This window comes from Ixodes scapularis, unplaced genomic scaffold (assembly GCF_016920785.2).
Source record: "Ixodes scapularis isolate PalLabHiFi unplaced genomic scaffold, ASM1692078v2 PGA_scaffold4__175_contigs__length_147842914, whole genome shotgun sequence".
In the NCBI taxonomy this organism is placed as follows: Eukaryota; Metazoa; Arthropoda; class Arachnida; order Ixodida; family Ixodidae; genus Ixodes; species Ixodes scapularis.
The window spans coordinates 145,179,129-145,204,433 of NW_024609879.1; the positions used below are offsets into that span (position 1 = coordinate 145,179,129).

Sequence of the window (25,305 nt, forward strand, 5' to 3'; positions counted from 1 at the left end):
TTCTGTACAATTTTAGGTTTAAGGCAATGTTTCATTTCATAATGAAAGTGCAAAAAAGTCACTTCTTCGTTTTTCCTACCATAAATAGATATACGAATGCACATATGCAATTGTTTATTTTTACTTTATAATTATTTAAAAATGTATTGCTAAGACTGTCAAAGACACAGATAGATGAAAGGTTGTTTGACGTTGTAGGTCATTGTTATTATGCGAATACCTTTCTTTTTACAAATTATTTTTCTACGGTCGCATTCTCCAACTTCTGATTTAGCGAAATAAAATATTGGACGCTGAATTTTTGTATATGTAAATTTACTAAGCAATGCAGATCTGTCCCATATAAAAGCTTGTACAACTTTTTTACGGAATTTATGTGCAGAGCTAAACTCTTAAACTTTATGGTTTATTGTGGCTACCAGTGTTTTAATTTCGTTCATTTCATTCCAGTGGTTCTGCTGGGACAATGTTAAGCGGAGCTTTCTTAGCGACTACAGCAGATAATTATTGACTGTATCACCAATTTTTACTTGAAAATTATTCCTTCAACTAAGACATAATGCGCTTAATACGAGATGTGAACGAGAACGAAGCAACGCAATCGTAAGCTTCATAATTTCAAAGGCGCTCATGATTCATGAATATAAATGAATGGTCGATTATTTATGGCGATTGTGCAGTCACCAGGTTCATGATTCCGATTTTGTGCAGGATTCGCTGCGTCTCTATATCTAATTACGTGACGAGTCTATGTGTGTGGTGCGTGTTGCTAGTAAGCTTGTTACCCATACGACCTATCTCTGTGTTATGCTAAGATCATCAACAATGTAGTTTGGAGATGTTCGCCAGCCAACACCCAACAATTTAGGTGTTTATCAGCTAACACCGTTAAAATACATTGTCCGACAGGACTGAGTGTCTCGTATAGGATATCAGCCCTAGAATAGCCTCGGGCGACCAATAAAGAATAACACAGGCTTGATCGTGCTAAAGAGAACCTGGAGCACTGCATGTGTTGCACAGAAACAACACACACTTTTTTTGTTAATATTTTTATTGCTCCTTTTTGTTTTTATTTTTTACATATAACCTTAACGTCATGTAACGCTCGCGCATGATGCTCGAGCATGACGCTCGTTCTTGAAGCTGGTTCATGACGCTCATTCATGACGCTCGTTCTTGACACTCGTCCAAGACGCTCATCCATGACGTTCTTCCATGTCTACTTCTCGTAGAGACGGCCCATAAAACAGTTGATGTGTTCAAATGTTTTTTTTGCCTAAAAACATTTTATTACATTATTTTTTTATGTTTGGTGATATGTATTATTTAGCTACATAAATGTGCCGAAGTTTGTCGAAATCTGTTAAAAACCCGATTTTCACGGTCCTTTCAAAATGCCAGCGCGCAATCGAGCCCAAGCTGCAAGTGTCATTCAATCCCCTATGCGACCACCCTGCAGACGGAAGAAGATCGGTCACTTATTCGGACGTGGACCTAGCGCGGGCAGAGCCAACACTACGGAGACGGAAGGCCGTAGCGCTGGGTTTGCAACGTCACCTACAATGGGCCACCCCATTGGCAGAGATTAGAGACAAGCGCTACATCAGTGCTCGGTTTGTGCTCGTATCCAATCAGCGCGAGCACGACTCCCAGCCGAACGCTGGGGAAGATCTCGTGCTCAATCAGCGTCCCGCGCTCGAATTTCTTGCTGGACGTAGAAAATCTTGCACTCGTGCCTTCTATTTCGGTCATGTTTGCAGAGCGTGCTCGCAATCACGTCTTCCAGGCAACCTTAACAAATATCCGTACGTCTGCTTTCCCGCAGAGTGCCTGTAAAGAGAATCTCTGCTATTAAGGAAAAACCACTCCACCATTGATGAAGCAGAAAATCAACCGAGGTCTAAAAGTAATGCCTGCGACGTAACACTAAACAATACGTTTCACGTGCTCACGTCAAATTTTACATCGGAAAATTAGTTTTGTTTTGAGGTTTAAGCTTATTTTCCGTACCATATACTCGCCCAGCTTTTTTCGCTCATTTCAGCGATGGACATTTTGCAAAGCGTGTGACACCACACTCTTCCTACTTTGTTTTATGGAACAATTTTATGACAGTAGCCACGTCCTTCGGTCTTTTTTTTTATGCGTTGGCATGTGAACGTTTGTTTTGACAAAACACGGTGATGTCTTTCGTTTGTCCGTTGTCGTGTGCGACGCTCCCATTGGTCCGAAGCGCTGACGTGAATACGCGTCAACTCCTTTTTCCCCCGGCGATGACAAACGGACAGACACCGCCGGCTTTTCGTCAGAACGAGCCCTTTCGTTTTCGGCAAAGTCATGCGCACAGGTTGGGCGGAGGCAGAGAAAGGGAGGCGCCGCGCAACACCTTTTAAATAACAAAGCCGTAGTGCTGAATGAGATGGCAGCATCAGAGAAGGCCCACGCTGGACACATATTGGAAGCGTGGAAACGTGCGCTGCGTTAGCGTTCGGCTTCGACTCAATTTTAAGCCGAACGTTGACTGAATCGTCGTGTCCAATCTCTGCCCAGCGAAGGAGCAATCGTCGTCATCATCGAAGGCGTTGGCCTTCGCTGATGACGACATCCCATTCAGCACTGCGACTTTGTTACCAAGGAGGTGTTATGTCGTAGCGCGGTGGAATGCGGGGATTTCTCAGTTGCCGCACTGCTGTCGCCGGTTGTTCTTCGCTCCGCGTTTCCGTATTGGCGGTGCGTGGGCTGTGATATGTGTTGTACTTAAACCGATGAGTACGGTTCATTCATGAGTGAAACAGATGCCGTTCCTTCCACGAGTGGCATGGGTGTGGCTCTTACTACAAGGTATATGGATGACCGTATCCAAGGGCGTCGACGTACTCTGACAGGCAGAGCACAAAAAAGGGGGCGAAACAAATTAGAGGAAGACCCATTGGTGGGTTCTTGGAGATTTCGTCAGCATAACCCTTGTGAAAGGTAAAACACGCTCCCCATTGGGAAACGCTAACACTGACCCCATAACGAGGCCAAAAAGAGGCAGTAACAAATAAAAAAGCGAAAGAGAAAGAGAAAGCTAAAATAAAAAGGTGAAGGGGTCAGCGTGAGCATTTCCTAAAGAGGGGCGTGTGTGGCGTTTGCCACACACGTCCCGCTTCGGGAATGCGTCATGATAAAGTATTCCCAAAGAATCCACCAGTAGGTCTTGCTCTATTTGACGTATGCACACGACGATTCCAACGATGGCGACACAACGTTGTCATCGCCGATAGCTTGCGGCCAGGGAAATCTTCTTGCCGGCCCGAGTTGAAGCTCTACCTTTTAGACCACACTTTTTGCTGCACTTGTTCAGCATACCATTGCGATGCCGGTTAGCATTTTCTTAGTCCAGACTTCGATCAATAACGTTGAACTTTTTTCATCCCGACTTAACAAGCCTCCGGGATAAAAAAAAGTCTGGTTAATGTTAATACTCTCAATTTATATGTTGAGTGTCTGAACGTCATTGCGTCTCAAGGTTGTCTTTTTATGTTTCGTTATGCCACCTCATTTTTTGTTTCTTTGCAAATCGTAAGTTGTGTTTAAAGGATGTTTGGGAGTGCTTATAAACGGACTGTCTATCTGAGGAGATAGGTAAATCCGTGCGTTTTATATTTCTGTTTATTTTATTGCTGTTTTTTAAACTTCAGAAAAAGGTCCATGGTCTGTTGACTTTTCTTCTAAGTGTTACCTTCAATGGTGTCGACGTAAAGATTAGATGCACATGGTCTTGAAGTGAAAAGGTTTTGTAATCAGTACCCATATAATAATAGGCGTGTTATCCCCCCTGAGTTAAAAAAGCGCTGTCACTTTTGGTAGCGGCAAATTTACTAGGCTACATTAATTACAAATTGCGTTGTGAGAGAGTCTGTAGATACAAGCTCAAGGGACGTTTGGCTCCACTGTACTGTTAAAATATTTGTTTGATGAAACGCGTGCTAGACATTCCCTGATATTTTCTTCACGTATTTATAGACGATTGCAAGCAGGGCACCTGGCGGCCGTCATGACTGTGCTCGTGCGGTCAAGTACATGCAATTGCAAGCTTGCAAAATCTATGTTCACGCACACATGCTTGGGGCACCAGTCGGGAGCCATTCTTTAAATGGTCCACAGGCAATACGCGTAGATCAGACCATAAATTGTACATTTGAGTAAACTTTTAAAGAGGCATGAAATTGAATCGGAAAAACGTCTGACCAAAATGTTTATTAATGAACACTGTTTGGTTACAAAAAAAATAACAATATTTATTTGTTTGGGTTACAAAAAAATAGTTTTTTTTTGACGTTTGAAGGCAAATTTTATTGGCATATAGTACAATCTCTCGAGACAAAAACCTTAATCTTTCTTTTTATAGAGGGTTTGTCCACCGAACATATATAGGTTCAAAGAGTTGCAAATGGGACGGATAGTAACTCCAACATCCCTTTAGGTTCATACCGATGAGAGCCAGAGGCACCAAGAGAATATCGTTTACGCACGCATGTTTACGTTCTGTAACTACGCTGCCTAGATCTGCATTGGCCATTTATACAAACCTGGAAGTAATACAAAATTACTACTCAGTGATTTTTCCAACAAATATTTTGTGAGCACATATTTCCACACAGAACTAAGCGTATACAAAAAAGCATATCGGCCAAGACAGAAAAATCTCTCTCCCTCAGTAATACACAATTAACCTAAAATATATTTAATTGAAAAACGAGCCAAAGAATTTTCTTTTCACTCGTTATTTTAGAAGTTTGTAGTCAATACTGTTTTGCGGTTTTCGTAGTGTTTGAAGGTAAGGTCAACTTTGACTTAATTTATTGTGCTTGTTATATTAATGGTATGGTCCCTTGGTGACATTTGCATGGTTTACGAATTTCAATATCTCCTGTACAAATCAAACAAAATCATTATCTAATGTTTCACCTATTATATACTGAGTTCAAGCAACATTTCTTGCGTAAACATTTAAAGCATTTTCCCCATTGTTCATGTCATTCTTAAAATTCATACAACAAATTTGATTTCAATATGGCCATATATGCTGCAAACATCTTATCACAGTCTTAAAATAAACAATTCGATTATTTGCTTTATTTATCCTGCACGAACAACTTCATCAGATTTAACACTAATATAGGTTCACCAAATGTATACGATCAATCCGAAACTTGAATACGTTTGTCAGTATAGCCCAAAGACGTAAAAGGGGATTAGAGCAATAAATTGGTGTTCCGTTCGCCAGGCAAAAGTGACCCTCACTTGGCTGAGGCCATGTACAATTTTGATCACTAGACACGTGACCGTACTAAATGCTGAGACTTTCAAGCAAACCTGAGCCGAGATTTGTATTGCGATCACTGTAAGAAAAAACACGATAAACTATGTTTTCAATATTACTAGCCCCTGAGATCAGTGTCTAGCTCCGATAAAAACCTTAAATACAACACCGCGGCTGACCGCATCTAGCGGAGGCATGGCGAAGCTGCCCAAGTTTCTGTCGCAAAAGTACATTTTGGACTTAAAACAAAGGAAAAATAGCTTATCCCGTCGGTACTGCTATAAGGATCAATAAGAAATTATTTGTGCACGTTACTCCATTAAAATCTAGACGTAAAACTATAAGGTCACGTGTCAAGTGGTCAAAAATGTGCAACATGGCGGCGGCCAATTGGGAGTCACTTTCAGCTACCAGTTTATCGCTTTAAGGCATTCACCTCATTGGTATTGCCATAAAACTAATTAGTATAACTGGTTAGCGCTCACCATGAAGTCAATGAATACGCACCTTGCTATGGTTTCCGCACTTAGTCCCGTCAGTCAATTTCAGCTTGTAGTGTCCCTCGTTGTAGGAGGAGCTTCTCGGATTATAACAGTACATTTCGCAGTCCACTATTGGCATGTCCTGTGAACGAGAGAGTGATTACTGCACAGCTACAGATTTTGGATAAGTAGATTTCATTACCTTCACGTAATAGGTTGAAGATAATCGGGGATAAGCCCTCTTACATTGACCAGTCTTCGTGTGTCCTTCGCCTGGAAGTTTGGAGCTCGTTTTTTTCATGGTCGACCTTGCATTTTTTTCATGAAGACACCGTCCTAATGGTGACCTTTCAAGAAGCAAAGTGAGATTTACTGACACATAAGTTGGAGTAGAAAGCGATATTTTCAAATGATATGCAAAAATCGTGATTGAGAGCAATTAATCAGTTTAGCACCGTTAAAACAGGAAATGTGAAAAGGCCGGTTTTGAAACTTACAGCAAAGTGCATTTATCTAGCGGCTAAATTTCATTAGACATGCATAGCCCAAGTTTACATTAAAATTGTGTCTTGGATTTGTGAGTTATGGGAGGGGGGGGGGTAAATAGAGGTCTGTGTAGTAGTTTAGATATACAAACTATTGAACTTAGCTGCGCGTACGCTCCTAAATTTTGATGTGCAACTTCACGCATAGCAGCCCCAATAGAGAGGGAAACTTTTAAGACCAATGGCAGAGCGCCTGAGCTGTGACTACCATTCATTTTGTCAATTTTAATATTTCCGAAAGCATTAGTGCGTAACTTCTACTTGAAGCAGTTCCGTAAAATTCAGCTAATATTAATTAAGTGACGTTTAGCTTGCTTGGACATATATTGCTTCCCCTTTCAGATAAAACTACAAGTGCACCTAAGTATACCTGGAATACCCTGTCGTGTTATTTAGGATCATTGTATTCGCGCTATTCAGCTTCGCTTCTAATCTGAACACTACAGTCACTGAGAGCTTAATAAACAGAAGGAGTGACCTCATTTGCTCAGAGCGAAAACATATTTATCAGGAAGCCACGCCCTGCACTACTTAAGTTATTAGGAACTGCTATACATGATGATTGAATCCTGTGACTGTGGTTTAAAAAACAGAAACTTGTGAAGGAGGAAGAAAAAGGGAGTCTCCGTTTTTCAAACCACAGTCTCAGGTTTCAATCATCATGTATAACTTACACCAGCTCGCGTGCACTTTAAGTGCTTCTTTTACATTAGTAACTGCAATGAATATACAGTTTTAGGTGGTAAATAAGACTCGCATCTCTTTTTCTTTATACTGAAGCTGTATGAACTATGTTTAGTTGTAAACTGAAAGTTATTTGTCAAGCAGATAAAACTCAAGTCGACATCAGCTCCCGTATGTACTGTAAGAGTCAACGCTGTGCAGACGTGACGGTTTTCACTAAGCAACAAGGAACAAAATGTACCATATTGACCTGTTGCTCCGAAAATATCAAATGCTCTCTCAAATGCTTACCAAGACATGGTAGAAATCTGGTTATTGCAGCACCACGAGAACTTGTAGTGGTTGAGGTTGATGACGTAATAGCTCATAATGTAGCCTTCGGAAAACGGGCACGAATGGGATCCTTGACCCCTAAGGCGACTTCCATCATAGTCGCCATCGTGTGGGCAGCCCATGCTAGATAGAGTATAAAGAAAAGTGTAGCTGAATTACTAAAGTCATTTATAGATGTTTAGAGTTATTTTTTCAACATTTGGTCACATTTAGCCTTTTAGTGAGTGTCCATGCCCTGTACTTTCACTCAAAGCTGGAAGCAAGTAAACTAAAAGTATTCATGCAAATGGCCAAGGTAGCCTGTGGCCCATACATACAAGTTTTTAAGCGTCACTGTGAGAAGCATACGTATATTGTATTGGCTCTATTGAATTTTTAAAATTATTATTGAACCTTTTGGTTAAAGACATACTCCAGAACGCATTTGTAATTAAATAGGTTTTTTACAATTTAAAATCTTGAGTCTAAACATTGCCCTCAATATCCATGCCCACGTATCAGCAGTTATTGTCAAATTCCATTAATTAATACGCTCCATAATCTCACAAACGCGTGAAAATATTCCAGAGCCCATATTCATTGAGGCAAGTTCAGAAACCTCAGCAGATATGTTTCAAACTTCTTGCGCTTTGCCAACTTGATAGTTTATGTCGTATCAAAGAAGAGACGTTCGTAATTTTCAAGCTTAGGACATTGGCAAAGAAACCAATCATTTACCTCAGAACGATAGCCAGTAAAAAAAAAAAAAAATAAAAAAAGCTTACATGTGCCCGACTTCGTGCGTCATTATGTGAACGCCTCGGAATGTGTTCGCTGTGTCTTCTCCGAGGCCAACCTTCAGTTCACTGCATGCACCCCCAATGTAGGCATATCCTATAAATAAAGAAGTAAAATTCTGAGTTCCAGCTCACGACTCCGAAATTAATAAAATTGTTACGACTATTATTAATCATACTAAATATATTGCTAGCTTCTTACCCATATTTCCAGTATCAATGAATCCTTTGTTTATTACCATGTCCAACCTACAAATTAAAAATTTCAAAGTTAATTAGATATTTGTATGCGACGCAAAAAGCAAATAAATTAGGGAAGCAAATAATCCGCATAATATACACATATAAGAAAAGTTTTCATAAGAGTATATCTTAACGTTTTAGCACGTGCAAAAATTTCAGTGACTTACTTATTATGTCTCTCGTCACCATCCACTCGAAAGCATAGTATATGAAGTAAATTTGAAAGTTTGTTACTTGTATGCGTTTGTTTGGATCTGAATCAGTGTTGTAGTACACGTTCCTCTAAAACAGGAACAAAAACTCGTCCATCGATCGGAACGTTCCATCTTAATCTTGGAACGATTTTCCGCTACGAGTTTTTCAACGGGTTCGAGAGAAACCTGTTCCCGTTACTTTCTCAAGTTTAGAATGTGCCATTTTATTCAGACATTGCGATAGGCAATCCTTCGATAAAATAAGGCTGGCAAGTGAAAATATTCACATTGAACAACGTATTGAATCTCAACGTTCACGTTTGTTTCAGTTTTTTTTTTTTTTACTGTTTTTGAGACGTTTTTTAGTTCCTTAAAGAAAAAGGTTGAAATTGTCGATAATAAAAGGCCTCAATGCCTACCAAAGTTGATTAATATCGCAGATCAACAAACAAGATAGGCAACGCCGTTCCTCATGCTATTCCTTCGAACAAGAAACGAATTCCCGTTCTCGCTCAACCGATGCAAGATGGAACGGCGGCGTTCCTTCGTTCCTCCTAAGACGAACGCTTTCCAGGAACGCCGTTCCGTGTAATTCTGAATTGAAACGTCACGTAGTAATAGGTGATTAGGATATTGTAGCAGAAGAGAGAACACTAAAGAAACACAAGTAGCATGTTTGTCTGTTATACTGTAACACGCCAAAAAATTATGAAACCTCTCGGCAACAGGTTATCGTTTTCAACATTTCCCAGTTCTAATACTTTTGTTTTTTATATTTTAACATCGTGTTAAAAGGAAAGTTTCTGAAGAATCCCCCCACATGTTTCTAAATTCCACTTACCAAACTAGAAAGCTTGTAACAATGGGCCCTTTTATTACCTGCATATTTTGTTTAGCTTACCTCGTAACTTCACATAGACCATATTTTTTTCAGTGCCGATATACAAGTTCTACTAGAAATAATCAAGGCAGTCAAAACGTGCTTTTAGGAGCATCACTTAACTCCTGAACGGAAGTATAAGCATGCCCACTTCAGTTTCTTTTCTCTTTTTACAGTTCGTAGTTCGTGTGTTTTCCAGTATATTATTGCATCTCCGTTGACAGTTACGTTTTTATTTATGTCATAGCAGATCTGCCCATTGTTTCACTTTCCTATTTGTCCAATTGTTCGAACCACGTGAGAGTTAGGTTACGCAAGAACATTTCTTTCCCGAGCAAGAGGTATCTCTTAATGTATAACTGTCCCATTTTTCTATCTCCTTCGGCACTTTAAATAAACAAAAAAAATTTTCAAGTATTTAAAAGGGCATCCGCTATAATCACTCACAAACTTAAGATACGCAGGGAGTGTACTCTTGTGATAACGCGTTTTCGTTATTTCTTTTTCGGCTTTTTTTTTTTTTTTTTGGGGGGGGGGGGGGGCTGACGTTGACACATAATTAAATGCTTAGCGATAATTAAACGATTAGGACTTGCCACGCTCAGTTTTTTTTAGGCTATCGGGGACTAGAGCAATAATAATAATTTTGTTAGCTTATAGGCGCAGATAAAAGTCAGGCACCGATTTATTGGAGTGACCATGAGAAAAGGTTCGTGCAAGCTAAACGATGTATGAATCCTAGAACTCCATACGCGTTTCTTTTGCAAGCACCATTAATAAACTAATTCGCCCACGAGATCTTAGATTTGAGCTCCTTACCCGGTAATTAAGTACACCAAGTCGTAGGATTTGTAGGCAGCTGCTTGGCTCTTGACATACTCTCTCAACGTTGCCAAGGACTGAGGCCCATAAATGTAGTGGGGTTGACCCTGAACTCTTTGTAGAAAGCGTTCTTTCTCCGCCTGAAACAGGGATAAAGAAAACGAAAGCATAAGCCCAGATTTTCAGTGAAATTAATTTAAAAATGAAGTGACAAGCAATCTCTGGTTCCATGTAATAAAGAAAACATTTTGAAAATACTATTTTTTAGCTGAATGTAATTTTGATCGCAAACAAGAAATAAGGAATATTTATACAACTTTCACCATACTTCTTTCTAACTTGCTTCTAGCAACCTCAATCCAAGCCATGCTTTGCTTGGATGATGCAGAGTATATATATAAGTATGCTCTACATGGGGGCCTTCTTTATGTCATTCAAATTTTGCTGAAATTTCACATTAGCGAACATTGTGCGTATCATAGGGTGCTTGCAGTTCAATACAGACATTGAAAGACGCAACCGGTTTGTTTGAGTTTCGAGTGACATAACGTCTGTTTGTATTCACTCAAACAAAGTAAAATTCTTACCGTTAGGATCTCAATTCCCATGAGCTTAAACTCTACTTCAGGACGGGAAACGCTTAGGTACCTTAAATTCATCTGCGGTAAAGAAAATATATCGATTAAAGCACCACACTTCTAGAACATATTTGTCAAATGTTCATCGTAGAAATCCCAAGGCAACCGCTTTTTAACATGAACGGCTCTTATGGGCTTTTTTGTACACTCGAAACGACGTAGTTGTTGCAGTGGCTGTGGTTGAAGGGCTGCCGTCGTCGATATTGATATTATGAAAAATAAAATCCCTAAAAGTCTCCCGTGTTTTTTTGGGGACGGACTCAATGTTGGGTTGCTAGCTATAAAGAATCCCCAGTACCACAAAGCCACGTCAGCTACTGCAAAACGCCGCTTAATAAACCGCATGCGTAGAGGGTTACTGGACCCTCTACGCATGCGGTTTAAAGTCTCGTGCAGCGCCCGCCAGATCGCAGCAGTTAAGGCTACGTTGCATTAGGGAGGCTCTAGTGAGGGTGGGCGCAACTCAAAACCTGGAGAGCGTTTGCAATTGAATGGCGGCGCCTGAGGGAGAGGATTTGAGAAAGGATATGCGTCAATGTTGCCTGCACGAGAGCAGACGCCCGCTCTGTTGCAACTCTGTTGCTCCATGCGCCTTTCCTCCTCTCGCCTCCCATTGCAAGCAACGAACGCCTTGGCGCAGCCTCTCTCGCTTCCTTCTCGCTCTGAGAATTGCAAACATCGAGAGAAGAAAGCAGGGTTGCCAGACAAGCAGCAACGTTCAAGATGGCAGAATTTAGCATTTTCCAGTTAAAAAAATACTTAACCTACCGCAACAAAACTGGTGGCTATGGAAAAGTAATCATTTATACCTCGTGTAAATTATTCAAGCACCTTAATGGGCCTCTATGACCTGAGTTAGGAAAGAAAACGACCCTTTGCCCCATAGACTCCCAACAATATTTAGCAATTAAATGGCGTCGATGTCCCTTGATCCCCGATCTATAAGTTGCACCCACCCTCACTTGAGCCTCCCTACGTTGCATGACGCCACCGGTGTCTCACGTTGCGTTCGTTAGAGGGATGTTGTGTGGATAAATTATATGAATGCGTCACCCTCCGGGAAGTCATTGGCGATGGTTTTTCCGCGTAAGGCGCAAGACGCGTACGGATGCATTATACTGTGTTCACACAACGAACTTAACGCGCCGATCTTTCATAACAAACGTGAACATAAGCGCAAGAAGTGGAACGATTTCGTACAGACTACAAGCAATCGTGGTCTGAAAGAACTCGTTCCGCTTGTTGAGCTTAGGTTTGCGTGTGTTAGGAAAGGTCGCCGCGTTGTGTTCGTAGCGCATTTCTCTCCGGTAAGGAATCGCAGCTTTGACTGTACTTTGAATTAACTAAAAATTAAAAAATAGGTGGGGGTGGGTTGTTAAAAGAAATTGACCTATATTTCAACACCCTCTTGCACTTTGGTTCTTGTCGGTTCATAGGAGCATTCGTATTACACGTATCTTTTTTTCTTTATTCACGATTTCCAATGTCGGAATCTTAAATGAAGTGATTTCATGTTGTTGTTGGCTTTGTTTTTTCTTTACTTCTGGAAAAAGTAAATTGTTGTTCCAGTGTCATGTTGAGCATCTAGACAATGGACCTTTTCCACATACCGACGGCACCAGGCGGTGTCTGCACGAACTAAAAATCGAGGAAGTGACCTACCTGCGCTACCAATCGACAATGGGAGCTACGCTACCAGTTTCTTCGCTCTCTGAGCAGCGGCGCCTGCCCAACGCGACTGTAAAGAGGGGCTTCCGTGGCGTCCAACCAAACGTCGTGTTTTCCTTTCCGTCGTCGTTCTTTTTTTGTGTAACACAATTATATATAGGCTGCAGTTACGTGTTCTACTCGCTGATATACAGCCTCCTTCCGAATTTCCTCGATTTTTCGTTCCGACTTCCGCCGCTTGGCATCGGGCGCTCGCGCGTGCGCAGAACGCTTCTCGGAAAAGGTCCATTCTGGTCCTATACTTACCGCATTGACAGTTCTGCAAACGTATTTGATCAGTTTCGTTTCTTCTCTCTTGAACTGATTGAAAAACGCGGTATCAACCAGGACAAAGAGCTCAGGATATATTATCTTCGCATTGTAGATATCTGAAAATAAGCGTGTCGTTACAATATTAAACCCGATCAAAAACATTGTTACCACCATCTGCGTTCCGAAATAAAAAGATCTAAGTAATAAAATATCCTAGTAGAAATGATAGTAAAAGAATCACTTACCATTTACATTTACAGCGCGTTCGCTCACGTTGAAATAACTTTCTGGAGGGTGCACTGGAAACCAAACATCAACATTAGAAATTATTTGGTTTCTTATTATTTTTCAATAACTCTAATTACTTTTCATCATTTTCCGAGGAAGTCCGTAGTTTATAAGCTTGATAGCTCTGAGTCAGTGGCGTAGCCAGGAGTATTTTTTCCTGGGGGGGGGGGGGGGGGGGGGAGCTGAGGTTGCTAGATTTCTATGAGTTGTGGTGCGGAGAGACGAGGGGGGGGGGGTCAAAATGCATGTGTATATTATAAAGTCGGTTGCATATTTTTTGGGGGGGAGGGAGGGGGGTTGATGCCTTATAAGACCCAACCGCTACGCCTCTGCCCTGAGCCAATCAAGCACATTCTTAATACATTTATTTAGTAATAATTCTCGACATATCTGCGCTTAATAAGGCTGCTTTATCTCTTTTTAACACATATAAATACACAAATGTAAGGTAATAAGTATACAAACTTCCACGCAGGCATAATCCTTGGTAAACTTAGGTAAAATGAACGAATCTCGGTGGCGTCCAATATTGCGTTTCAGGTTAGTTTCTTGTAGTTAAAATTAGTATATATAGATCTTTATCTACCTCAGTTAGAACACAAAAAAATGCCTAATTTAGCATATGCTTGGCAATTCTATGGATCTAGACTTGGGCCTAATACGGTTTTCCTCCAATGCCGGAGTACCTTTATTTGGCGTTTTTGTGGCTTTTCTCTCTCTCGTCACATATTTGACAAAGTTCAAGAAGTGAGCCAAAGATGAACAAAAAAATCAGCTGGTATGCCAAAACTCTGGCACTTGTTTGGCGATTGATGCCCAAAAATGCCAAATGACAGCGAAAGTACCCGCCGTGAAGCCTAACTTTGGCACTTGTTTTGGCAATCTAAGGTCAAAATACTCAGGTTCTAGCAAAAAAATGTTTTGCTCTACCATACACTTTTAGTGTATGCATTTTAAGGCTTTAGATGCCCAAACACAATCCAGTTTTTGTCCTAAAGAATTGTGCTACCTTGGATATTATTAAGCTTCTAGAATTCAATAGGCTAATTACTTTTTTCTAGCTTACCAGTATCATTGTGAAGACCAAAATGCCCATCTGGAATTTCGTAGATCATATGGGCCGCACGCCCTTCCGACGAGCGTTCTTGTTCAGGCGCTGGCATTATGCGCAGTTTAGGCCCAATCACACCTTCCTAAAGCAAAAATCGACCATCACGGCATCCACAAAGTAAATATGTAGTAACTTCATTAGCACAAATCGGACAACCGGCCAGAGCTTGCATGGGCTGTTTTGTACATTGTTTTAACCATATTTGTACATTATTTCAATCTGACCTACACTGGCCACATCTCTCGTACTACCTAAAAAGGATTACCGATACTTTTTACAATGGGCAAAAGCTGGTTGACAGATTTGCGCTTGACCGTGTCAAGTGAAGGTATAATTTCTTGTTACCATCAATCGAAAACACTGGAACACTTATAATATGCGTATCTATTATTACAATTTTTACGTATAATATTCTTTATCGTAGGCTTGAAAGTTGAAATATTTCGTACAATGTAGTAAGCGAACACTTCTCGCATATAACGCGTACATTCCATCCCGTAAATACCGAGGAACCATTCAGACCTGTTACACACAGTTCGTAACCGCTGACGCCAGACGACCAGCGGTTACAAGAGATCGAAACACACTTCTTACAGTCAAAGACAAATGTGCTAATGAGTCTCAATTATCCCCTAAATGACCACTCGTCTATTTTCGCACGTGTGATTAACTTTCAATCGTCGTACTTTGGTATCACATCTGGCCGTAAGATAGTGGTGTTAACGAAATTGAAGTAGAGTAACATGAACGAACTCCATTAACACTTCATTGAGGTACTGTTCGCCCGGGCTGAATTGCGCAGCCCGTTTGCCAACAGGTTCTTCACATCTCGTGGTACAAGCTCAATGACCCCTCAACGTACAATGCCAGGTGCTGCAATCATCCGCCTTGCTTTACAAGTAAAATACAAGACTCGTATCAAATGCCGGCACCCCCATGTTTGAAAGTTTTGGTTTAGCTTTTACACCATTTCAAGTCCGAGCGCAGCCAATGCTATTATCCGATAGCTCCAATAGAGCAGCGCCTAAATTGAATCGTCACGGCGCTCTTTGACTTTGAGCGTTTGCAGCCACCGGATAAACCAATTAAGCACATCGGAAAGCGTGGCGCCGGCTGGAGCACATTAATGAACCAGCCTAAAGCGTGGATTAATCATGTTGTCTAATAAAACTTGGCTTTTTTTTTTTGGGGGGGGGGGGGGGGGGGAAGGGGGGGGGGGGAAGGGAGTTGGTGGGGCTTGACGTTCGTTCAGCTCCCAATGTATGTACATTTAAAGGGGTACTCCACCGATTTTTTGAGCTACCTCAACTAACTATATTTTCTGACTCCCCGGCCTTTACTCTCTCCGGTATGCTATTTAGAATCGCAAAATTCATAATAGTTATTGCGAAATCGGCAAATGAAAATGATGCAAAAACCAACATTCAAATATACGCGCGCTTTTCAGGGCCGTGACGTCAGTGGCAGGCAGGCTTGCCAGTCGAGCAAGCAGCCAAAAAATAGAATATGCCAATCATTTGTTCCGTGCTGGAGCGCGGGTACTGCAGCGAGCTTCCCAAGCATTCATTTGACACCATGAAACTGCTTCGAATCAGTTTAAAACAAAATCTACAGCCCAAAGAGTGAATCCCTGCCTTCCACTGACGTCACTTTTTCATTGTTGCCAGTAGAGACTTCGAGCTTGAAAAACACGGTGAGGACCAAAACTGTAAATTCAATAACTTCGCGAAAAAACAATATTTTGACTTAATATTCGGGATACTATTTTCGCGATGTTTGTTGGTTAGTTTAGCAAAATTTCAAGCAAATCGGAGACAATGAAAAAATCGGTGGAGTAGCCCTTTAAAGGGGCGGTGCAACGATTTTATGATTAAAAGAATTTGCATCTCGTCATTTTTACGTTGTTTATCGTGTCCCAGAGGATAGAGAAAACACTTCTTTCATTAAAAATGTCGCGATTCCGCTGCATAATCGCAAAGCAAAAGTCGAGCTTTTTCCCCCACCTGCAGCCCCAAGTGGCAGCCGAAGGAACTACCGCGGAAAGATTACGTGACCTCGCTCGGCTCTAAGCTGCAGCATAGCGCCCGCTAATGTACGCAGAGAGAGGGAGGGGAAGCGTCCTCCGAGATAGCACACGGGAAGCTACACGGCACTCCGAATGACGTCACTGGGAGTGCGACCAGGTGTGACCCTGAAGACTGGGAGTGAGTTGAGGGGTGCCCGAAATACCAATCTTTATCTTTTTTTTACGCAAAAACTAGGACACGCAGGCGAAATCGGTTTTCTGTTCTCTACTTCAGAAGTGTCAGGGGGCAACTTCCAGAAATCTTTGACCGAAGTCCGAAAATCGTTGCACCGCCCCTTTAAGAACCCGTTCGCACACTTGCGATTCCTCGTGACCGAGTTTTTGGGACCTCTTTCCACGAAAAAGAACAGAATTAAGGTGGCGATGCAGGCGAGTTGGTTCATGACTTAAGAAATTGGGAACAGCGCGCAAAAAAGACGTTGCCAACGATAGTAGAGCATAAGACAAGCGCTGACTAGCCTGTGCTTCTCCTGTGCTCTACTCTCGTTGTCCTCGTCTTTTCTTGCGCGCTGTTCCCAATTTCTTGAGAAATAACACACTGGCCCGCCTGTGCCATCTATGGACTGACCCTGGAAGCGAATTATTTTAGGTCGGATGTTTGGCAGTATTTACGAGGTCAATCGTACGTGCTGTGTGTGAGAAACGATTTGTAACTTAGTCAAACGTTTCTCAAGCCCGAAAAGAAAAACAATGTACGCAAAACAAAATGTAAACATGCGAATTCCAAGTCTTCGGCAACTAACCGATATAGTTCGCCAGTGTGTTATTTGGTCGTTAGAGATTTGGGGGGTCATTGAGCTCACGGTTGTAAGCAAATGCGAGTGTGTGAACCAGCCTTCGTTGGTTTAACTCGATATCCTGGTGCCCTTAAAGCAGCAGTGCAACGATATTCAATTGGAATGTTTTTCACTATACACGAGCTTACTGGCACTAGTGGGACTCAAGGATACTCGCACGCAGCACCACTGGCCGAGAAATTCCTTTGTTGCGCTGTAATTTTGAGGACAGACGCGGTCATTTTCATTCAATCTCTCCTTTGCGAAATTTGATGACGTAACGTGGCGTTCGCAGTACACCCCAGTGACGACATTTGAATGCGACTCATAGATTGGACCCGAGCATTGCGTGAGCACTCGATTTGGGCTCGTGATAATTACTAGCTCGAGAAGCATTCGTGTAGTGGCCCGTGTCCAATTGCTGCGACGACGACAAAAGCCGAGCCATAACAATGTTAGGAACTCAGCGCGTGCCCTGTGCTTTGCCAACCCCAGGGACTGGCTACGATCCACATTGGCGGCATATAATCGGCTCCAGATCACGTAGTGGCTTGTTCTGGCTGCGAGTTCAGGGGGTGAACGCTGGTCGTACTTCTTTAAATTTTTTTTTCTGGGACTTCTATTACGTGAGCTCAATAACAAACCCGTATTTTACAGGTAATTAACGTCAAGGATCCGTTCTAAGCGGTATTTGCGCAAAGTACAAAAACTGTTGCATCGCCCTTTTAATGAAGCTAGGCACGCGGACAATTTAAGCTGTGGCGGTTCAAGGTCACATTCAAGGATTATTTATCGGAAAACTTCGAGCCTTTCCACTCTTGTGTAGAAGGAAGACCAGCAAAGCTGTACAATGGTGAGAATGAAGAAATGGCCGGCCGCAAGTAGGCAAGCCAGAGTGAAAAGGCTCGAAAGGTTGCCGCCATCTATGAGCGATGGCGGACACCAAACAACCGGCATGTCGTTTGTCTGGTTGCCGCCGTCGTTCATGAATGGCGGTAGCTGTCCAGACCTCTGTCATGAGGTCATATGAGGACGGACGCGATCCTATGGAAACTAGCCGTTAACAGCTCCGCTGAAAATATGCACGAACCACTTGTAATTCTCCGTTGTTGGATAGCGTAAGTGATGCCATTGCATCAGCATCGTGGAAGAGGTCTTCCTCCAGGTAAGAACCGTCCATCTAAAAAAAGGCAAAGAAAAGAAAAGTGGATAACGCTGCTGTTTCAAAATGCCTAACGTTTTAACAAGATACCGAGAAGCGAACAAGTGTCAAACTGGAATGCAAAAACGCTTGCATTATATTTGTACGTGTTCAAGATTTCACAGAAATGTTCTATCCTTGCAACATCAGTACTGTTTCAAAGATCCACTACTTAAAACTTCATCCCTTCCCAAACAGCAACATATGCCCACTTCCAACTTGGCCATATACGAGCACATGAATCGAGAAAATTTTATCAAGTATACTTTTAATTTTTCTTATGGTGAATTCCACTCGCAGATTTAGACCGATCTAGAAGCGCCCCCTTTTGGACCCCGCATGCATCTTCCGCTGACAAATCCGGCTAAAGTTGGTCATCTACCGCTTGCAGATTAGTGGCAGCGCCGGCTCCGTGAAGCGCTTTTTATCGCGCTTAAACCGCCGTGTCGAAATCGGCCCATCTTGACGAGGGTCGACAACAGCCCGCCACGTCAGTTCCGTTCGCTCGGCGATCTGCATCTGCTCTCAGCTTGATTAGATACCTTAAGCTCAGTCTACGTCTGCTCCATGCCTGTGGTCAGCTTCGGCTGCCCGCTGTCACGGCTGGATTTCGATACGATCGGCGCACCAAAGAAAGTTTAGATGCCCACACGCATCATCATCGTGACCAAAGGCCACGAACGCGTGCTGGAAGCAAGTTTCCTACGGCTTTCTCAACTCGGTGCCATTCTTAGCGTTTTCCGCCTACGGCGCCTGATATGGTTGCTTTCTAAAGCCGCGCTATGACGACTCGCTCTAGACGACGCTCTCGGCGCAGTGTCTATAGCGTCCGACACACGCCGACTTCCTATACTGGCCAGGCAAGTATGACGTTCGGAATCCCAGCCGTTCGACACCGATTCAGTGGACACCGCCATGTAAATAGTGGGCAGAAAACAGCGTTGCCACGGCAATGGAGTGGCAACGCGGTTGTCTGCCTCGTACTCACATGGCGCGTCCATTATCTGGGTGTTCTAAATAACAATGAGTGTGCAGGCCAGCTGTATACATTTGATTATATAGTAATACCTGAGATTGCGGCGCAGAAAATAAGAAACTTTGAACTCGAAGAAAGAGACAACAGATGGAGAACGCCGAGGGACTAAGGGGGCAATTTGTGGCCATGCCTACTTCCGTTCCTCTTCCCTTCAATAAAGTGAGAATACGGACTCCACCTCCTGCCATTATAACCTCCTTCGTGCACTGCGCCTCGTACGCTGCTCAAATAGAGATGCTGCAAAGGCGGGACTGGAGCATGGCAAATCGTAAGCGCTAACATTTGTGACCCCGAGAGGAAGAACGGGTAAAGAGAACGAAAGAAAATCCGAAGATCGAAGCGGAGGCAAGTTTAGGCCTGTTAATTTTTCCACAGCCGATTGTTTACATTTGTGTACAGAATGTCGCCGGTGCTCTCTTCTGCAACAAGACAAGAAGTGACTAGGTATCAACTGTGAAAGTAATGTTTCGATACCAGTCTGCGTTTATTAAATACCATGCAATCTTATCTCTTCCGATGGCAATGGCGGTGTGTGCCCCAACGTTTCGAGGTCGCCGAAATTAATCGGAAGGTCCCGAACTCGGGCATATTTCTCTCTATTTGCTACACGGGCTCATTAATACGGATAATGAGCGCGACCTCTGTCGGGTGTTGCTTCTACTGCTGGACAGGGGCAGCAGTGTTTGGTCTTCTGAAAACTGAATGAACTCGTCATGTTCGAGCTCATCAAGTTCGAGCAGCGGCCGTTTTGAACTACAGACCCTCTCCGGCGGTTCGTTCCGAAAATGAGAGTCCATTTTCCGCTCGTCGATTTGGAGCGTGCTCCACGAAGCGGGTTTTCCTCGCCTTCGCGGATTTTAGAAACATGTCCATTTCTACTAGCGGAAGAATCACACAAAGAATAAAAACACTTAGGGACAAGGACGGACAGGACAGTTCTTTCAACTGGCAACTAACATTTACTGATGACTCCTTCAATACGTATTATCTCTCTCCCAACTTTTTAAATTAAAAAAGAAGATCCATGAAAACGCTGTTAATTGCACCGAGTTAAGAAAGCCGAAGAAAACTGACTTCTAGCACGCGTTCCTGGCCTTTTTTTTTCATGTATCTTCTTCTGCTTAAAAAGTTGGGAGTGAGATAGTACGTATTGAAGGAGACATCAGTAGATGTTCGTTGCTAGTTGAAACAACTGTGTGTTTGTCCTTGTCCTTACGAGCTTTATTCTTTCTTTGATTCTTGTATTTTAACCAACCCGCTCTTGGTTCTTGGTCTACAACCGGAATTCACCATAAATTGCAAATTTTGCTGTATCTTTTCTGACACGACACATGCCTATAACAACTGAACATAATATTGAGAGCGTTTAGCCCTATCTCTACACATAGCTTTGGTAGGCAAATTTCTGGTCACCCAAGATCAACGTAATACTTCCGTATATCATTTTCGAACGGTAATAGTGTCAAAATAAAGCACGAAAAGTGTGAGTGAAAACGAAACTTAACATAAAGTAACCTATCCCAAATTTGCCCACCTTGCTTGCCTTATTAAGCTTTCTCCAACCATCGCGCATTACTCTAATGTGACATTTTTGTTTGTTAAACTGAACAAACTTCCCATGAGAGGTTCTCGGCATGTGCTACTGGGCCTCAAAACTAGTCAAACTCAAAGTTGGGGCCAAAATTGACGGAGCGCACCGATTGGCTCATCCCGAGGATGACTTGGCGCTTCTTTCGCCGGCATCCAATCGGCTTGCTCCGCTAACTTTTGGCTCCAACTTTGTGTTTGACGAGTTTAGGGCGCCTGGTTTATGACAAGGCGCCATTCTCAAGCCCCTGAGTAGTAGTAATACGTTGTAGTGCGCGCAGGTAACGAGCTGGAAAAAGGTGGTTGAGAACGACAGCTTTCTTTCTGTTTCTGAGAGAAATATTTCTTTTTCTAATTATTTAATACTTATTACTACTCTCGTGAGGTGGAACAAATAAAAGAAAGGCGTGACTCACGTAGGTGTGCTTTTCCACATCGCCGACGTAACTTTTTAACAAAAATTCCTCCCCCAAGACTGAACTTTTTTTAAGGTTAAGTGTGATGTCTTCGTTGATCTTCAGAACATGACTTCCGTCGGATCCTCTCTCCTCCAAAAGGCGAGGGTACACAAGGAGTCCCCTGCTTGACGCTATTCGGGAAAGTTAATGTTTAGATGGTTTACACAAAGATGCAACCAATCTTTGACGACAAAAATAAACATACGTTCCACATTTCCTACCAAACTATTGTCAAAGATCTCGAGCAAATGACACGGACAGTTTAAAGATTCATATCAAGGTCGGAGAGTACTGTACTGTCCCAACGATTCACTCATGTATAAGATACATGCAATCACTTAAAAAGGAAATATTTTTCTTCGCAGAATTGACTTTGAATATCGTATTAACGGGTGGAATAACGTCCATTTTATGCGATTGACCTAAAAGTGGTTTATAATTCGACATTATTTGCGTTTATTTTGCTCTCACTATATCTAACTACCTCCACTTCAACGATAAAAGCTGGTGCTTCATTTTGTTTTGCCACTCTAGTTGGCGTTACATGGTAAATAATCCTATATCCAAACATATCTGCGTCTTTTATAGTTACTCAAAGGAATATACGAACGGTAGGCCTTGTCTTACGAACGCTTGGCCTCCACCACGCGCCTGTGCCCTCCGCCATTCTTGTGGTGCTCGCGCGCACTTGGTGAGCACGAGACTCCGCAGGAAGCTCGTGCTGAAGACGAGACAAACTGAAACTTCTCTCCGGCGTTCCCAACTTGTCAAAAACTACGATGCATCTGAGATTATTTTTATTTCTTAAATGATAAAATCTGTTTCTCTAGCCAATGTGAGAGCTTGCAAGCACTGACAAGAAATTACATCGAGAGTATTTGTTTTTGTTTTTTTATTATCAAACTATGCGGAGAGAACGTCGCCTGCTTCTAGCACAGGAGTTACGTTGACGTTAGAACGACGGAGAGCTCAGATTGGCTTTGAATAGTGGGTAGGCCTCAAGGCTAGACGCCTTAAGGTCGACCCACTATTTTTTTTTTTCAATCAGTTAATAAGAGCTCGGCGTTCTGACATCATCGCAACCCTTGAGCAAGAAGCAGACGAACTTGCGCTCCGCATACGCTTGACTTGAACTTAGGGACATGTTTTCTTTGATAATTGTGCATCGCTCGGAAAAAGTTCTATGTAACCCGAAATGGTCGAGCTATAATACCCAGCCTAGTGGAGACACACTAAGAACTTACAGCTTGCTGTGTCCAAAGCGGTAATGAATGCAATAAAACTCAAAAAGATGAAGACTTTCTTCATTTTGCTCAGTGGTGTGACTCTCCCGAACAATGGCCAGACCTTCTGTTTTATGCGTATGGCACCGCGTCAGCATTTCACCGCCTCACGTCAATGAAAGTTCGGAACGCACCTTTTTCAAGCGCCCTTTCTTCTCTTACTAAAAAAAAAACAAAAAAACTCCCATCTGTCTTTTTAAAAGCAAAGAAAATCCAGAGCGTGGGTGGTTTTGGAAAAAGCCCAGGCTTAACCATGTTGCTTCGTGCTAAAGGCTAGAGGCGTGAAAGTCGTGAAAGGTGAGCGTACGCGTAACTACCTGACATTTCCATAGTGCGGCTGCCTAGAACACGTGTTCAACTGGTGTGTTTTTCGCCTTCTCATAAATGGTCCCTCGCTATCCGCCTGATGACATCATAGAAGTGTCATGCTGTCACAGATCACGAAAGAAAAGCCCTTTTCAAAAAACATCTAATGAGGAGACAAACCCGTCAGGCCACGTGACGTCACCTGACGTCACGTGACCACATCACGTGACGCGACATCACTTTACATACCCAACCTCACTACATTTCATAACATTGAACCATGATCCCACGTCGTGGTGTCAACATCCCGATGCCACGGGACCTAGCGTGGCCTGAAAACACGTCACGTGGTCGGATGACCTGTAGCGGTACCAGCCACGTGACCACATGACTCACAGTGTCATCGACCATGTGACCACGTGAACCATAGTGGTGTCTAGCTAAATTAAGTTAATTACTGTGCGGTACAGTGACGGCGAGACGACATGATTTCGTTGAAACACACATGTCATGAATAAATGAACGATTGAAAGCATTTTACTATATGGCCACTACAGTACGAGCATTGCAGAAAGGATTTTCAGTTTTCCTGGCACCAGCGCGAAATTTTATCTTCGATTGTTTTTATTATTATTAGTATTATTATTATTATAGAGTTCTTATCAGAAGCGTCTTTGTTACTCAGGTACTAATATTTTTATTTATGGGGTGTAATGTAAACGAAAATGTAGTGAATGGATTGTTCTCCTGGACACATTCTTACCTGTAGTTTTTAGCGTACAAAACACGGGCATAAAATAACAGTAATTCGCGAATTTAATTAATGGCCTTTTTTTCACGCTAATGGCGCTAATATCAAGCAGTTAGTCAAGAACCAAAACAATACAATTCGACCTCTTGTGTGCACTTGTTCGTATACAACAATTCCGTCAGACTGGAAAGTTCAATGGGGTGACTCGCCTTGACATTTGTTGTTTTTAACGGATGCTCAACTTTACGCAGTTATTATTGCGAAAGTATTAACTGTCCCATGTAGCGAACCCGGCGTTGTCTGTAACCGCGAAAGACGGCACCTAAATTCCCTGAGCGAAACGGCCGTTAAATTCCCATTGGCTGCGACGTGTCATACCAGATGCTTCGTCACGGACACCTGTGGGGCCCTCAAGGTCAAAGCGGACGCGCCTCAGGAAGTAAACACAAAGAAAAGCACAGCAACGCAATGCTTCGTCACGGAAGCCCTCGTGAAGCTGGAAAGGTCCGCCGCGACTGCGCAGTTGGAGGACCGTGACGTCAGCGCCGGAGCGCCGTGTGCAGTAAGGAGACATGGCGTGCTGCTTGTACAAATGCGCTGCGTGTAGGAATGCTTTCGCATTCCTACACTTAAGTAGTCCTAAGTGTTTTCCTGTATTTTTTTAACACCTCGTCTCGGTAACGAAAATGATGCACTGTGGCGAGGTGCTTGAGTGAGCCACCAACTCCGTCGCATGAGATTTTCCAGACATGTGCGAAAATTGCTACACGTTTTTTCTTATCTTCTTCCGGCATCAAACGTAAGCCCAAATGTTTCTTTTTTCTTTTTTTTTTATAGTTTGGTGTGACTAAAGGCTTGACTTTTATTTTCGATGGTCGCGTAATTAGGTACGCTAGCTGTTCTTAACGTCGATGATTGGTAATTGCTATCACTGTAACCCAAGAATGTGATACAGGACTCAGAATGAGTAAAGCAAAAAAGTAACCCTACATGATCCCCGTGACATCTGGAAAAAGAAATGACTGTAATGACCGTCAACAAAAAAAACGAAGGGTGTGGCGAGTGTGGAACAGTAATCATCGCTACGCATTCAAAAGAGATTCGACCCTTTGCCATTAAATAGGAGAACCGTAGAACGAAACACGAAGCAAGAAGTGTGAACATAGAAAGAATTGACAGCGACCCTAATCTCCAAATTCTTCTAATGCCTTAAATACAGTACATCTGAGGAGCGGTCGTTTAAATTTCTTTAGTAATCAGGTCGTTTAGGGAAGTAAACAAAGAAAAAGGGATTTTTATGAATTCACTCTTTAAATGTAGCAGGGAATCATAATTGGTGCAAAGATCAAGTGACGTCACTTTTCTCGCTAAATTTAGCGGGAAAATATATCGGTGTAATAGGTCGCGTGACGTGAAGTCACGGGACTTCACTTTTTCCGCTAAATTTAGCCGAGGAACTAGGTTGGTGTAGAGGTCTCCTGAAGTTGCGTCACGTGACGTCCATTCCCCCGGCAAATTTAGCGGAGAAACTTAA

At 42.6% G+C, this 25,305-nt stretch overlaps 1 pseudogene; it reads right to left on the bottom strand.

The window, feature by feature from the left end:
* Window positions 1-4,313: 4,313 nt before the first annotated feature.
* LOC8034850 lies at window positions 4,314-22,812 on the bottom strand (annotated as a pseudogene).
* Window positions 22,813-25,305: the final 2,493 nt, after the last annotated feature.